This window comes from Triturus cristatus, chromosome 1_1 (genome assembly GCF_964204655.1).
Source record: "Triturus cristatus chromosome 1_1, aTriCri1.1, whole genome shotgun sequence".
In the NCBI taxonomy this organism is placed as follows: Eukaryota; Metazoa; Chordata; class Amphibia; order Caudata; family Salamandridae; genus Triturus; species Triturus cristatus.
Genome location: NC_140579.1, coordinates 116517165 through 116532357, shown reverse-complemented (window position 1 = coordinate 116532357; position 15193 = coordinate 116517165).

Here is a 15193-nt window from a genome sequence, read left to right as displayed (position 1 = left end):
TGGTTTGAACTGCTGTCAGAATTTTTTCTGTAGAAGTGAATTTCATTTCTGCTTGTATATACAAATGTGATTTGTATGCAATGGGTACTTTTTCACCTTCGTTAAAAGTTAAGTAGGTGAATCCGCATTGACCCGGAATTATTCGGATCACTAAGTTGCGTACGTTTACGCGTGTTTGCAAGTATTTTGTTGCTAACATATCTGTTTGGCGTGAACGCAAAATTTCTGTGTGTTTTTGTGTCCAATGTGTGATTTTAAAATCAGGTTTGGTTAATTCGTAGAGAGGTTTAACCCTTTCTGCGTAATTTAAAATGTAAGTTCTTCCAAAATTCAGGAAACCTAGAATCAACTGTAAGTTTTTCAGCGTTTTTGGAGGTTGGAGCAGCACACACTTTTCTAAAAAGTTGGCTGCCAAGCTTTTGCCTTCACTTGATAGTTCATATCCTAAGAAAAGGACGTTGAGGTGGGAAACTCTTAACTTTTTAAAGTTGATTTTTTAACCCATCTGAGGCGAAGCCCAATATTATGGTGCTCACCCTGTTCAAGTGCCTATCCAGGTCATTGTCTGTCAGATATATATCATCGACATATGACAATGCCTCGTCATCATAAGTTTGTAGTAACTCTGTTACCCTTGCTGAGAATAACCCCGGGCTGTTTTTAAATCCCTGGGGCACTCGACAAAATTGACGCTGGATCCCCATTATTGAGAAAGCGGTCACATATCTGCTTTCTGGTGCAATATTTTGACAAAAGAAACCATTTGAAATGTCTAATGTGGTTTTATATTTTTTACGCACAATGTTATTAATTAATGCTGTACTGTGTGCAGTTTGCACTGCAAATGTTTTGCAACAAGAATTTAAGTGTCTGTAATCCAAAACTAGACGATATGTATTGTCTGGTCTGGAGACAGGAAACAAAGGATTGTTCATTGATGAGGTGCATGTTTCAATCACCCCCTGATGTTCAAGTTGATCTAGCATCTCCCTGACCTGTTTTTTAGCTTCTTGCTGAACTGGGTACAGCCTTTGTGCAGTTGGTTCATTTTTTAACTGGATCTGATGGTGAGGTAAATCCTCATCCCATCCTACATGATTTTTATACGGTGCTGAGGCTTGGGCTACTGCCCATTTCCTGGCTAATGTATATTTTAGATGAATTGGAACATGGTTGGAGAAGGCAGGTGATGGAGCGGGTAGTACAAAATTGTGTTTACCCCCCATTCTGCATGTTTACACTAATTAGAATAATCTATTTATTATAATAAATATTAATGTATTTGATATCTAATCAACATTACTAATGTATGAAATACATGTGGGATTTGCATTTTGCATGGCTAAATAATTTGTGATTAACATAGGTATGCATACCAATACTAGAGAAATGGAATATTGCATGATATATGTTGCTTTTGTGATGTAATTGTAAGTTGTACCAGATGACATCATTGGGTGAATATAAACGCTTTAAATGTCGCCAATATGCTAGATAATTACACACACACATAGGGAAATTAGTAAGGGTTAAACATTTTATTTGTTATTTCCATGTTTTAATTACTTTTTGTTTTTGTTTCACTTAAGTTGACTAATGTGGCCTAGGACAAAATGGCCGACCAACATACACGACGAAACAGCTACCATTCCACGAGGTTTCAGACCAAGTACGCATGCCCCAGGCTCCTGACCGAATGGCCTCAAGATGACCCACACAGCCTGTACCCAGACATGGTCACGACTGGACTTTTGCCAAGAGCTTTAACAATGGACAACTTTTGACAACCGGATGGATCATGTTTTACGGAGTGACATCATAGACTTTGCAAGACCGAAACGGATGATCTTAACCAACCAATCAGAAGTGCCCAAAACTGACTTTCGTTACATTTTGTCATTACATTTATTATAAAAAGATGGTAGAATAGTGAGTTGCGCGGACCTTTTTCTTTTTCCTGACGTTATGCTGACGGAGAGAACGGTGACACTGCAGGACAGCTGTTTCCCTGAATCTTTGACAGGCTAAATTGCTGCCCATTTTCCTGATGAACTGATGACTCTAAAATTGATGGGCATTGAGTGATGTGGACACGCTTATGGTCCAGACCAAATCTTTGGGACTGTAGCGTGCTGCATGACGAATTGATTGACTTAAGAGGACGACTAATAGCCAGATTAGGTAAATATGATGTTCTGTGGTTTGATTAAAGTTTTTACTAAAATTTGCATTAATTAGATAAAAAAATATTATTGATGAACAAGCAAATGTGTTGGGTTATTTATTATCATCTGAATATAAATGAAAAGGATTAGAATTACTTTTCCAAATTCAACTAAATTGATCCATCGGCTAAGAGGAAGGAATATCTTGAGATTCAGGATCAAGATGTGCTGGATTAAAGATATTTAATGTATGTTTATGTAAATAAAATTCCTTTAGATTATAAGATATTCTTTTCACGTAAGCGTTTGGAACACCTATCTCTCCTGTAAGGGCAGACCAAATGAGTGTGTGTGAGTGTTGGTGTTATAGGCCCCACCAATGAATGTATTGAGTGAAAGCATTAGTATGATATCTGGTCTGTGACGAAGGGAGGATAGGAAATTCCACGCTGCAGCACAGGCATAATGATGTTCTCGCCATGTGGGCAATCCCTGACAAACTCTGGTGGCCAGTCCTTTTCTGCTAGAAGTATATCATAACCCTTTGAAAGATGCTCCCAAAAGAGTGCTTTCACTTTTCTTGGTATGTCTCCGTCCATCCGGAGTGTTACTTCATATAACCTATGTGGAGAACTAGCCGTGGTGTCTACAGTCTCAACTTGTATGTCTTCATTCAAGTCCACTGTCTCCAGAAGTCCCTTCAGGTTCTGGCGAGCTATTGTAACTTCTGCTGCACTGTCCAGCATAGTCTGGGCCCATTCTCCGTTCCTGAGTTGGGTTCTCAGTATCCTCGGCATGTCTGATCTTCAGACCTGCTACCTTTTTCTGGGAGAATTGAGGTTTTGCTTTATTTTTCTGAATGTGCTTTGGACTTCACACGCTCTTCCTTGTTTTCTGACCGTCCTCTTCTTTTGGATGTCTGTGATGATATCTGAAAGGTACGAGAGGGATGTGTATCATTATCTTGATATCTGTCAGGTTTTCTCAAATTATCCCTATTCCTGAGGTTGTACCTCCTTCTGTGGGGGAGACCTGCCTCAGGAATGAGAACGCTTCTCTTTGAATTCTGTTTGCTATTTTCCCACTTCTTTTTAGAAGAGGTAGGAGTATTTTTAGAAAAGACCTTATCAGGACTTTCAGACAGTTGTGGTTTTACTGATTTCCCTCCCAGACTCTGCCTAATTCTTCATAGGATTTTTCTATTATTCTGGCTAGTTCTTGTGGTTGTTCTGTTACATCAAATTCCCTTAATTTCTTGCGGATTGCCACTGATGCTGCTTCTCCTTTAATATAGATAATATTATTGTTGAGACCTGGTCGAAATTTTTAAGTAACTTCATACCTAAATTTAGAGCAGGCTCTGCACCGTATTCGTTTTGAATCTGTTTCAGGACGTCAGGTATTACCGCCATGTGTTTTTGTGTAGATTGCAGCAAAGACTGTGCCCCAAGTGGTGCAGTCTTCCAGATGTGGTGTGATCCCCATTGGTAAACAGATTGTTAGAATTCTGTGTTTCTCATAAGGGCTAGTATTAGGAAATACTGCTTCGATTTGAGTAATTTTTGAGCTATCCAGAATGGAATTTGTTCACGTTTTGTGGGCATTTTACCCATGACTGCGTGTAAAGTCTGTGGAGTGGTTTTTAATGTATTCTCCTGATGAGGGGCTGGATTTTGAATGGTTAAAGGTGGTTCGACTGTGAAAGTCCCCATGACATATTGAACCAATTGTCTATAAATTTTGATTAGCTCCTTGAGTTGAGCTAGTAGATCCACGTCTGACATTTCTTCAATGTCAGGATGAGGTGTGTAGCCGGCTAAAATCGGCCATGTTGCTCCTGGTCTACCTAGTGGACCGAGCCTGGTAATGTGATTGTAATGTTTTAGGGCGCCTTTAAGGCGGAGCTCATGCTCCTGGTATGTGAGTGGAATTTCAATATCCTCGAAACGAATATATTCCTCAGGTGGATCATCTTCTTTATAGAAAGTGAAACACATGTGTTAATGGATTTGATTCTGGGCATACTATCCATGAATAGAATACCTCTGTCTGGTGAGTTTCATGTGCCTCTATCATGAAAACTGCTCTACCACCTCTTGGTGGTAGAGCCATGTTTTATAAGTTTAAGAGTGGTGGCTCTCCTTACATTTAGTGAGATGTGTATAACACCCACATCGTCTTCATTAAGACCTGTAAGGTCAGCCACAGCTTGACCGTTGTTGACAATAGGATCGTCATCCAACATTGTTTAATGAAAATTGCAGAGCAAGTTTCAAGGGAACAAAGATAAGGTGCACAATATTTTGGAACACCGTATCCCTCAACGTTGAACAAATCAAACAGCTAATACATAGGACTTTTGTCCTACTCAGTTATGGCGGATATTATCCCTACCCACTCCAGACGTCTTATGGATATTTATGAGTAGAGGGTCTCTGAGAAAAGCATGACTGAGTTACTCCAGTATCTAGCGTTAAATTAGTGCCTTACCAAACCGTTGGGCGCCATGTAGTGTAGTTCCCATATCCCTGATAGGCTCTGCTCATTGGAATAACATACACTATAGATTTGACATAGGACTAAGGTCAGTATGTCTCTATCGAGTGTATTAAACTTAATTACTTGTGTGTTCCAGCTAATTCAGAGGTCACTAGAAACTTCTCGAATATACAAGAAGGGATTAGTTTCTGACAACCGCATAAACATGACAACTTTGTTTCCCTTTAGAATCGGAACAGTCTCAGAATTGTGGAAACAATAGATAACAGTTTCACTCAGTCAATCTTGCATGCTTTGTTTCTACAGAGTTGCACAGAAATAGAGAGACAGGCGTTTCAATAAAAGGGTTTATTGAACAGTCTTATTTCTCATGCAAGAGATATGAATTGCTACAATCGTAAGACAGACTGTGAAGTACAATATGTACGAGGTTAAAAATAATACTGCAATAGCATGGTTTGTAGCTATGACACATATTAATCAAAATACATGCATAAATAACATAAGCTAAAATGTGATACTCATCTGTTGCTTCTAAATTGTTCTACCCCAGTGTATCTAACCTAAGTGCAGTACGAGGTTTGAAGTAGGTGTTATTTCTAAAGTATAGCTAGCTATATTTTAGTTTAGCCAAGAGTTGCCAAAAGTTTCTCTAAGTTCTAGTTAGCTCCATACCTTAGAATGAGAGAGGTTGGAATCTCTTTTCTGGACTTGATAGTCTAACCCCTCAGAGGGAAGTCAGAGAGCACTGGAGCTGGATTCTCTGCTAGGAGGATGGCAGCGTCAGGTCAGTGCATCAGGCTGGAACAAGATCTCATTCCGAACTTGCCGTGGCAAACCGCGTAGTCTGGGTTGGATCGAATCCTCAGGGAACCGCAATTTGCCAGAGCATGTGCTGGTATATTTATACCTTGAAGGTGGCTAGGAATGCCAGTATTGACGTAAAAGTCGGGCAAAGGAACATCATGAATAAAGCCCTAAGGAATGACTCGCTCTCCGCTTCCGAGCTGAGTGGTCGCTCCCCTGCTGCTGAGGTATCGTCTGTGCAGCGCTTACGCTCTAACCTGGACTGCGATTAATAATTACAGCCTGCTGTATGCTCTTATTGCCGCTGCGTGCTGGAACTGCCGCTTTGCCCATTTTTGATTGCTGAATTTACCGATTTGCCCATTTGCAGTGCGATACTGCTAGCGTGACTCTGTTGCATATTTTGTTTTCATCTCGCCGCTTTAACTCATTTGCATTTTGTTCCGTAGCGTGACCCTGTTGTAGTATTTGCGTTTCCCCCCTAGCGCTCCTGCCGCCCTGACCCCTCCACCTCCATTTTGTTGTTGTTGTCGTCCTCCTTTGCCCGCCCCGCCTCCCAGCTGAAGCGCCCTCGCCCCTCCCCCCCACCATCCATTTATGGCCAATGCCCCCACGCGCAGCGTCCACGCGCTACGTACACGCCGAAGGTGCGCCAAAGGTAAGCCCGTCTACGCCCGTCCGCGCCTGGACCGCGCCCAGCGCCAGACCCCCTGCCCCTCGCGCTACCCAGCCCTCCCGCATTACCTACGATGCCACCACCCTCCTAGCCCTTAACCCCGGTCGCGCCCCCAACTGCGTCCAAGCCGCTCCTGGACACACCCATGGCCCTTTCTCATGCCACTCCTGCAAATTCATCGGTACCGACAACATCTCTGCTACGACCACACCACAGATTCCCGACCCCAACCACCTACAATGCATCCTTCTCAACACCCGATCGGTCCACAGGCATGCCATTGACCTTTGGAATCTACTAGACACCATTTCTCCGGACATCGCCTTCCTTACGGAAACATGGATGAATGCTTCCTCCGCACCAGACATCACCATTGCCATCCCTGAAGACTATAAGATCACCCGCAAAGACCGTACCAGCCACACAGGAGGAGGAATCGCTATCGTCCACAAGAAATCTATCCGCATCTCAACCAGCTCTGACGTCAATCTCGCCAACTCCGAACATCTTCACTTCCAGATCCACATCGACCCCAAAACAACACTCAGAGGCACTCTCCTCTACAGACCTCCAGGACCTCGCGCAAAATTCAGTGAAGACATCACGGACTTCATCACCCCACACGCGCTCCCCTCCAAAGATTACATCCTTCTGGGAGACCTCAACTTTCACCTTGAAAAGACCAACGACCGCAACACCACCACCCTCTTGGACAACCTCGCCAACCTCGGACTTAAACAACTAGTCACTTCCCCCACCCACATCGCAGGTCACACACTCGACCCCATCTTCACATCCAGCAATCATGTCTCCTTCAGCCACACTACGGATCTCCTCTGGACCGACCACAGCTGCGTTCACTTCATCTACAACAAGCCGAAACCCTTCAACCACTCCCAACCTACCCTGCAAAGAAACTGGAACAAAATCACCACAGACCAAATCTCCGCATCGCTCCTTCGAAACTCCCCAGCCCTCTCTTCTAACGCCAACGAAGCCGCCGCCAACCTCACCCTATGGTTATACAACACCGCCGACACCTTAGCTCCACTGAAAAAACGTCAAAGCAAACCTGGCAGCAAGAAAGCCTCATGGTTCAACGATGATCTCAAGAAGTCCAAGAAACTCTGCCGCTCCCTTGAAAAGGCCTGGAAAAAAGACCCAACCACCAGCACCAAGGACGCCTTCAAAAGCGCCACCCGCACTCACCACCAACTGATCCGAAAAGCCAAGAAAACAGCATTCAAGGATCGACTTGACAACAACGCCCACAACAGCAAGGAACTTTTCAACATCGTCAAGGAATTTTCCAATCCCTCGGCCAACTCCAACGACATCACCCCCTCTCAAACCCTCTGCGACTCCCTAGCCTCTTTTTTCCACAACAAGATTGCAGACATCCACAACAGCTTTGACAACCAACCCGGAAACCAACCCACCCTACCATCTGCTGACCATCTTCCCCCCGTGAACACCCTCAACGCTTGGAACCCAATCTCCACTGATGACACCATCCGCCTGATGAATTCCATCCACTCAGGATCCCCTACAGACCCATGCCCTCACCACATCTTCAACAAAGCAGACTCCGTCATAGCACCGCACCTCCGAAACATCATCAACTGCTCCTTCAACTCTGCTACCTTCCCAGAAGACTGGAAACACGCTGAACTCACCGCCCTCCTGAAAAAACCAACAGCGGACCCCACCGAACTCAAAAATTACCGCCCCATCTCGCTTCTTCCATTCCCGGCCAAAGTCATCGAGAAAGCCGTCAACAACCAGCTCCCCGCTTTCCTCGAAGCCAACAAATCCCTCGACCCCTCACAATCTGGCTTCCGAGCAAAACACAGCACTGAGACCGCCCTCATCGCAGCAACAGACGACATTCGAACTCTACTGGACAATGGAGACACAGTCGCCCTCATCCTCCTCGACCTCTCTGCAGCATTCGATACAGTCTGCCACAGCACACTTCTACAACGCCTCAAAAACATCGGAATCCAAGGAAAAGCACTTGAATGGATCACCTCGTTCCTCACCGGAAGAACCCAGAGAGTCCGCCTTCCTCCATTCAAGTCCGAGGCCTCTGAAGTCATCTGCGGCGTACCTCAAGGATCCTCACTCAGTCCCACCCTCTTCAACGTATACATGAGCCCCCTCGCGGCCATCGCACGCCAACACAACCTCAACATCATCTCCTACGCGGACGACACTCAACTAATCCTCTCTCTCACCAATGACCCCAGCACCGCCAAAACTAACCTACACGATGGAATGAAAGAAGTTGCCGAATGGATGAAACAAAGCCGTCTGAAACTGAACTCAGACAAAACAGAAGTCCTCATCTTAGGTACTTCCCCCTCTGCATGGGACGACTCCTGGTGGCCGGAAGCCCTCGGAAAAGCACCCATCCCGACAGACCACGCACGGAACCTTGGCGTCATCCTGGATTCTTCACTCTCAATGAACAAACAAGTCAGCGCCGTATCCTCTTCCTGCTTCAACATTCTTCGCATGCTCAGAAAAACATTTCGCTGGATCCCCTCCGAAACCAGGAAAACAGTCACCCACGCTCTGGTCACGAGCCGACTGGACTACGGAAACACCCTCTACGCGGGTACTACCGCAAAACTCCAGAAGAAACTCCAACGAATCCAAAACGCATCAGCCAGGCTCATATTAGACATCCCACGCAACGAACACATCTCTGGTCACCTTAAAGACCTCCACTGGCTACCCGTCAATAAGAGGATCACTTTCCGACTGCTTACCCACGCACACAAATCACTCTACGACATCGGACCAGACTGCCTCAACTCTCGACTGTCCTTCTACACCCCCTCCCGCCAACTACGGTCTTCCAGCCAAGCCCTCGCCACTGTACCTCGCATCAACAAGACCACCATGGGAGGCAGATCCTTTTCATACCTGGCTGCTAAAACATGGAACTCACTCCCCGCTTACCTTCGCCTCACCCAGAACCACCTAGCGTTCAGAAAGCAGCTTAAAACGTGGATATTTGACAAATAATCCTCCTCCCCTCCCTAAGCGCCTTGAAACCCTCTGGGTATGTAGTGCGCTATACAAATTTTATGACTTGACTTGACATGTTCATGCATACTTAATGAGTTCTTGGAGAAATCAATATTCAAGCTGAGGGAAATTCCTAAAGGCTTAAGGGTCTGGTTTTCCAATAATTCGTTGTGACGTGGATGGACGGATGTAGGTGGCCATGCCTGTATTTGGTTTGTACGGACAATGTCTAAATAAGGGCCGGATTTCTATGTCCAAATAAGGGCAATGTGAATTGTACCTATATAAGGGCATACATCGGGAAACCTATATACGTAATCTAAATCTGCACACAACACAGTAAGAGGCAAAAATATGCCTCTAGAGGATCAGATAGTATTGAACCTTAGCAGCATGAGGCAGTAATATGGCTCAGCTGGATAAGGCAATATTGAGCCTTAAAAGGAAGAGGCAGTAATATGTCTTAGAAGGATCAAGCAGAATTGAACCTTAGTTGAAAGAGGCAGCAATATGTCCCAGCAGGATCAGGCAGTATTGAACTTTAGCAGGAAATTGAAGTAATATGTTTGCAGAGGATCAGGCAGTATTGAAACTGAGCAGGAAGAGGCAGTATCTCTCTGGAAGGTCAGATAGTATTGAACCTAAGCAGGGAGGGGCAGTGATTTGTCTAAGCAGGATCAGGCAGTATTGAACCTTAGCAGGAAGTGGCAGTAATATCTCTCAGCAGGATTCAGCAGAATTGAACCTTAGTATGAAGAAGCTGTATTATGTCTCCAGAGGATCAGGCAGAATTTAACTTTAGCAGGAAGAGGCAGTATTGAACCTTAGTAAGAAGAGGCAGTAATATTTCTCAGCAGGATCAGGTAGTGTTGAACCATAGCAGCAAGAGGCAGTAATGTTTCTCAGCAGGACCAGGCAGTATTAAACCTTAGCAGGAAGAGGCAGTAATATGTTTCCAGAGAATCAGGCAGTATTGAACCTTAGCAAGAAGAGGCAGTAACATGTCTCAGTAGGATCAGACAGTATTGAACCATAGCAGGAAGAGGCTGTAATGTGTCTCAGCAGGACCAGGCAGTATTGAACCTTACCAGGAAGAGGCAGTTATAAGTCTCAGCTGGAACAGACAGTATTAAATCCTAGCAGTAAGAGGCAGTAATATGTCTCAACAGGATGAGGCAGTATTCAACCTCAGCAGGAAGAGGCAAACGCCAGCGGATTCCGCCTCAGTAGACACTATATTACAGATACTGAGAGACCAACGTGCTGAAGCTAAAGAACACTATATTCAACTGAGGGAGGATAACAGCAAAATGCATACTTCACTACAAGAACTTGCTTCCAAACTAGGTGGGATCACCCAAGACATTGCGGGACTCCAGCAACGTGTGGTTGAGATTGAGGAGGCCAATTTAAACACAACTGCTGTAACAGAGAAACACGACACCCAGCTGCTGGCACTACAATCAAAAGTTGAAGATTTGGAGAATCGACAAAGACGGTCCAACCTGAGACTTTTTGGGATCCCGGAGGGCTCTGAGGGGTTTGACCCGAGGTCTTATTTAGTGGGGCTGCTTCAAAAGGCTTTTCCAGATCTAGCAGACTGGGACTGGGATACACAAATCCAACGTGCCCATCGTTTTCCCTTGGCTATGAGAAACAGAAAGAGAGAAAACCAGTTCCCACGGCCCCTTATAATCTTTTTTGGCAACTTCCTATTACGCCAAGCTGTCTGGCAGAGAGCCCGCCCTAATGCCCCTGTAACCGTAGGGGAGCTTTTATTTTTTGTCCGATCAGATCTATGCAAAGAAACAATGGACAGGCGATGGATGCTACGTAAACTGATAGATCCCATTAAATCTTGCGGGGCCAGGCATTTCTACAGGAGCCGGCTCGCCTCAAGGTTATCAAAAATGGTCATACTCACTTTTTTAACGATGCCAAAGAAGCTGAAGCATACATCTCTAGATTTGGCACGGTTTAGATCCTGCAATGTCTTAGCAAATCTGTCTGCACCTGGTGGGCCTCGTTTTGTGTAGAAATGTTGCAGGCTACACGGCAAAGCACTGGGAAACATTGATTATGCTACCCCTTTTTCTTTTTTTTCCCTTCCCTTCCTTTTTTTTTTTTTTGGAGAGGGTTCGGGGGGGGGGGGGGTACTCTTAGGTGTCCTGTTTTGTGCGCTGCCCTTCCAGTGGCAGCTGTTACTCAAGGGCGGTTCTTCCCCTTCTGGGGCGAGAATCAGGGTGGGGGGGAGTGGGGGGTTTCGGGTGGGTTAAAATCAATAAAAATATGTTTCAGGCTGCTGAGGAAGAGTGTTTTGAGGACAAATCAGTTCTGGCCCTTCGGCCCTTATACATGACCTCATATACGAGTAACAACGAACACTTTAATATGCCCGTTTTTAGGCTAAAAAATCTAATTACTTACAAATGCATGAAATAAAGATCTTGGCTTGGAACGTAGCAGGGCTCAACAGCAAGAATAAGAGAATGCTGATTTCAGAAGAACTCAAACTACATAATCCACATTTCGTCCATCTCTCAGAAACGCACATTGCCGGCAAGGACAAAAAACTACTTAAACAACTGGGCTACCATATTCTGGTTTGCTCTACTTTTGGGCTTTCCATAAGAGGGGTGGCTATCCTTACAGACAAAAGACTCAAATCTGAAATATTGCAGACCTTTCATAGTCAAGACGGAAGATGGGCGATGGTCCAACTTCGTTTTCGAAAACCATACATATGTCCTTTGTGTAGTATACGGCTCTAATATAGACGATCCAAGCATCTTCGATCTACTGAAAATAAAACTCTTGGATTGGGACGGAGAACCCATTATTATGGGGGACTTCAATTGTATAATGAATTACAAAATAGACTCAACTCATCCAGGAAGCTTTCATAGGATGCGCAAAACCAGGTCATCCATATCTGACATCTGTCGTATTCACAATACTAAGGATGCTTGGCGATATCTACACCCGAACACACCAGGATATACGTATTATTCAGCACCACATAGATCTTGCTCTAGGCTGGATATGGCATTAATTAGTGACAATCTATTAAAACATAGCACAATGATCCTATGCCCTCGAATCTCATCGGATCACAATGCGATAATCTTAGCAATCACCACACCACATATCAGGATCCCTCCCAGACCATTTTCCTTCCCCAGGCACTTACTCTCAGACGCACAATTTGTGACACAGCTTAAATCACACTTGACCGAATTCCTGTATATTAACATCGAATCTGCTCCTTGCCTTACGGTCTGGGACGCCTGCAAAGCGGGTATTAGGGGTTTCACCCAAGCTTATGTGATCAGAAAAAACACTGAACGCAGAAAGCACAAGGCACAGATCATCTCAAAAATTGCATCTCAAGAAGAAACCTTGGCTTCTGCATTTCGATCAAATTCACCTGGGCTTACAGAGATTAGCCTTAAACTCTGCTCACTTAAGAACGAGGCTAAAAATAAATTCATCCAAAAGAGCAGCGCAAATATTCACAAATACAAGATTTCACAATATGATAGTGGAGATAAGATTGGCAAAATCCTCGCCTATAAGGTTGCCGAGGATAGAGCCCATCACAAGCATCCGGGGTAGCAATGGTAAAAATTTTAATCAACAGACGGAAATAGTAGAACAATTTGCGGATTATTACAGTACATTATACACTCCAGAAAGCATTCCCAATTTAGAAGCAATCCAAGACTACGTTGATAAGTTCTTAACCAATCCAGAGTCTAACACAATGCAAGAATCGATGTCAGATATTATTACAGGAGCCAAATTACACCAGGCAATAGAACTACTACCAGCAGGGAAAGCTGCAGGGGAGGACACAATCCCTTTGGAGATTTACAAAATCTGCATAGCCGAACTGGGACCTTTGTTACTGGAGGTTATACAAGCTGTTGGTCGTAACGGAAAGGCCCCAAAATCATGGAACAGGGGAAAAATAATATTCTTTCTGAAAAAGAACAAACCAATGGAGGAGAGAGGATCCTACCGACCAATATCGTTGATCAATACTGATGCCAAAATATTTGCTAAAATATTAGCTATAAGACTGTCCCCCTTCCTGCCTTTAATTGTTAACCTGAAGTATTTCGGGGTTCCCAAGGCCTACACGCTCCAGAGATTACCCACATACACAAAAGAACTGTTGGCACGGAAGCTGTAAAAGGCAAAGAACAAATTTATTAAGACCCCATGGGGTGGTGGTACACTCAAACAGCACCCTTCGGTATTGCAAAAGGTATCACCCCGAACACCGGTGTGACCCCGTTTATATACAATTTTGGGGCAATAAAAGATAGGCGGCACAAGTTAAGACGCAGTTTTAGAGACATACATAGTCATGTTTTGGAATACTGCCAGCTCATTGGAGGGTTTCAAACCCGCTGGTCAGTTAGCGGCACATTCCTGAAGGTATACGGGTCAGTGAGAACTGCGCATGTGTGGCTTGACCAGTACTAAAAATATCCTGTTGCTGGGCAGATGTGAGTGGTCAGTGGAATGGACAAAGGACTAAAGGGCACGTCGGCCACGAGGCCGCTCAGGATCTAAGATGGCCGCCACAGTATTCAAAATGGCGTTTATCATATACAGCCAAGTTAAGGAGGACAACGTGTAGGTTCAGCTAATCGCTAACACGGACGGGCCAATTACGACAGACGACCCTTTTAGCGTTTAGCTGAATCTACCTCATAATGAACATAGTCTGGATGTTCGTCCTCGATGTCAATTAACATAATTTGTGTCACCTCCTTATGTAGCATCATTTTATCGTGGACAAGAGCTCGTCTCGATGGCAAACAGGCCGATAGGCACATTGAACATAATGCAGGACCACATTGGATACACAAACAGATAAAAAACATTGCTCCCACAAGTATACAGAAAATTGTCAATAGTTTCCAGCCCCAAGTTGCAATCATGGACCAGAACCATCCAGAAAGTGTCCAAGTTCCATTGTCCGGTTGTATTTCGGCAGCTATTTTATGCAGCTTTGAAATCGCATCATACACAGATGGAGAATTATCAGGCACGTAAACGCAACAGCTGCTTCCAATGATCCTACATGCCCCCCCACGATCAGCCAAAACAACATCCAGCACCATCCGGTTTTGGAGGGTGACAATTCTGGAAATCTGCAGTTCTTCGGTAATATTCCCCAGGGCAATAGCAGTGTCATTTGCAACAGCCTCAACAACACGTGTCAGGCGTCTGATCTTCCGACTGTTCAGTGCGGCCCCCACAAAGGAGAATAGTCCCAGATTGAAATCCACATATTGTTGCAACGCAGTGTCCGTTTGATCAATGTCCTCTAGTGCAACAGTTCGCTTAACCCTGTTTAAAACAAAGTCATGGTACAGAGTATAGTCGTTGTGATACATCGGTGGGGCAATGAATACAGGAGGTAGCACAAACGATACATAACATGTGCCCAACCACCCCACTGGAAGCTGATGGTACCCCTTCGTTCCACAGATGAAGTAGGTGTTTCTGGATGCAACAAATGAAATGCCATTCGGGCTATCGAACGTGAGAGTAACGTTACATTCACTTTTCCCCACTGCAATCGTGCCCTTATTTCGGATACATAAATCAGCTTTCGTAGCAATGACATTTATAACATGAGCACTTGATACATTCACATTTCTCTGATTGCTGTATATTCGTGGAGCAGACACATTGTCGGGCTTATACTCTTCCCATTCAAAACGTGTACCCTCAGCCCGTGGAAACCCATCCTTGTCATGGGGACATTCTTTATTTAGGCGGAAAAGCACCCCCCCTTTGGTTGGCCATCTCAAGGTAAAGAGGAGGGTGTACCAGGCATTGCAAGACCCATTATGCGAAAACGGGAGTGGAATAAGTGGGGTGCCCCCTCTCTTCTGGTGCCCAGGCAACATTCCACACACCCAGCAATTAGAGGTATTGGTCATATTATGTGTGTGGTGAAGAATCTGAATGAAGCTGTTATTTAAATACG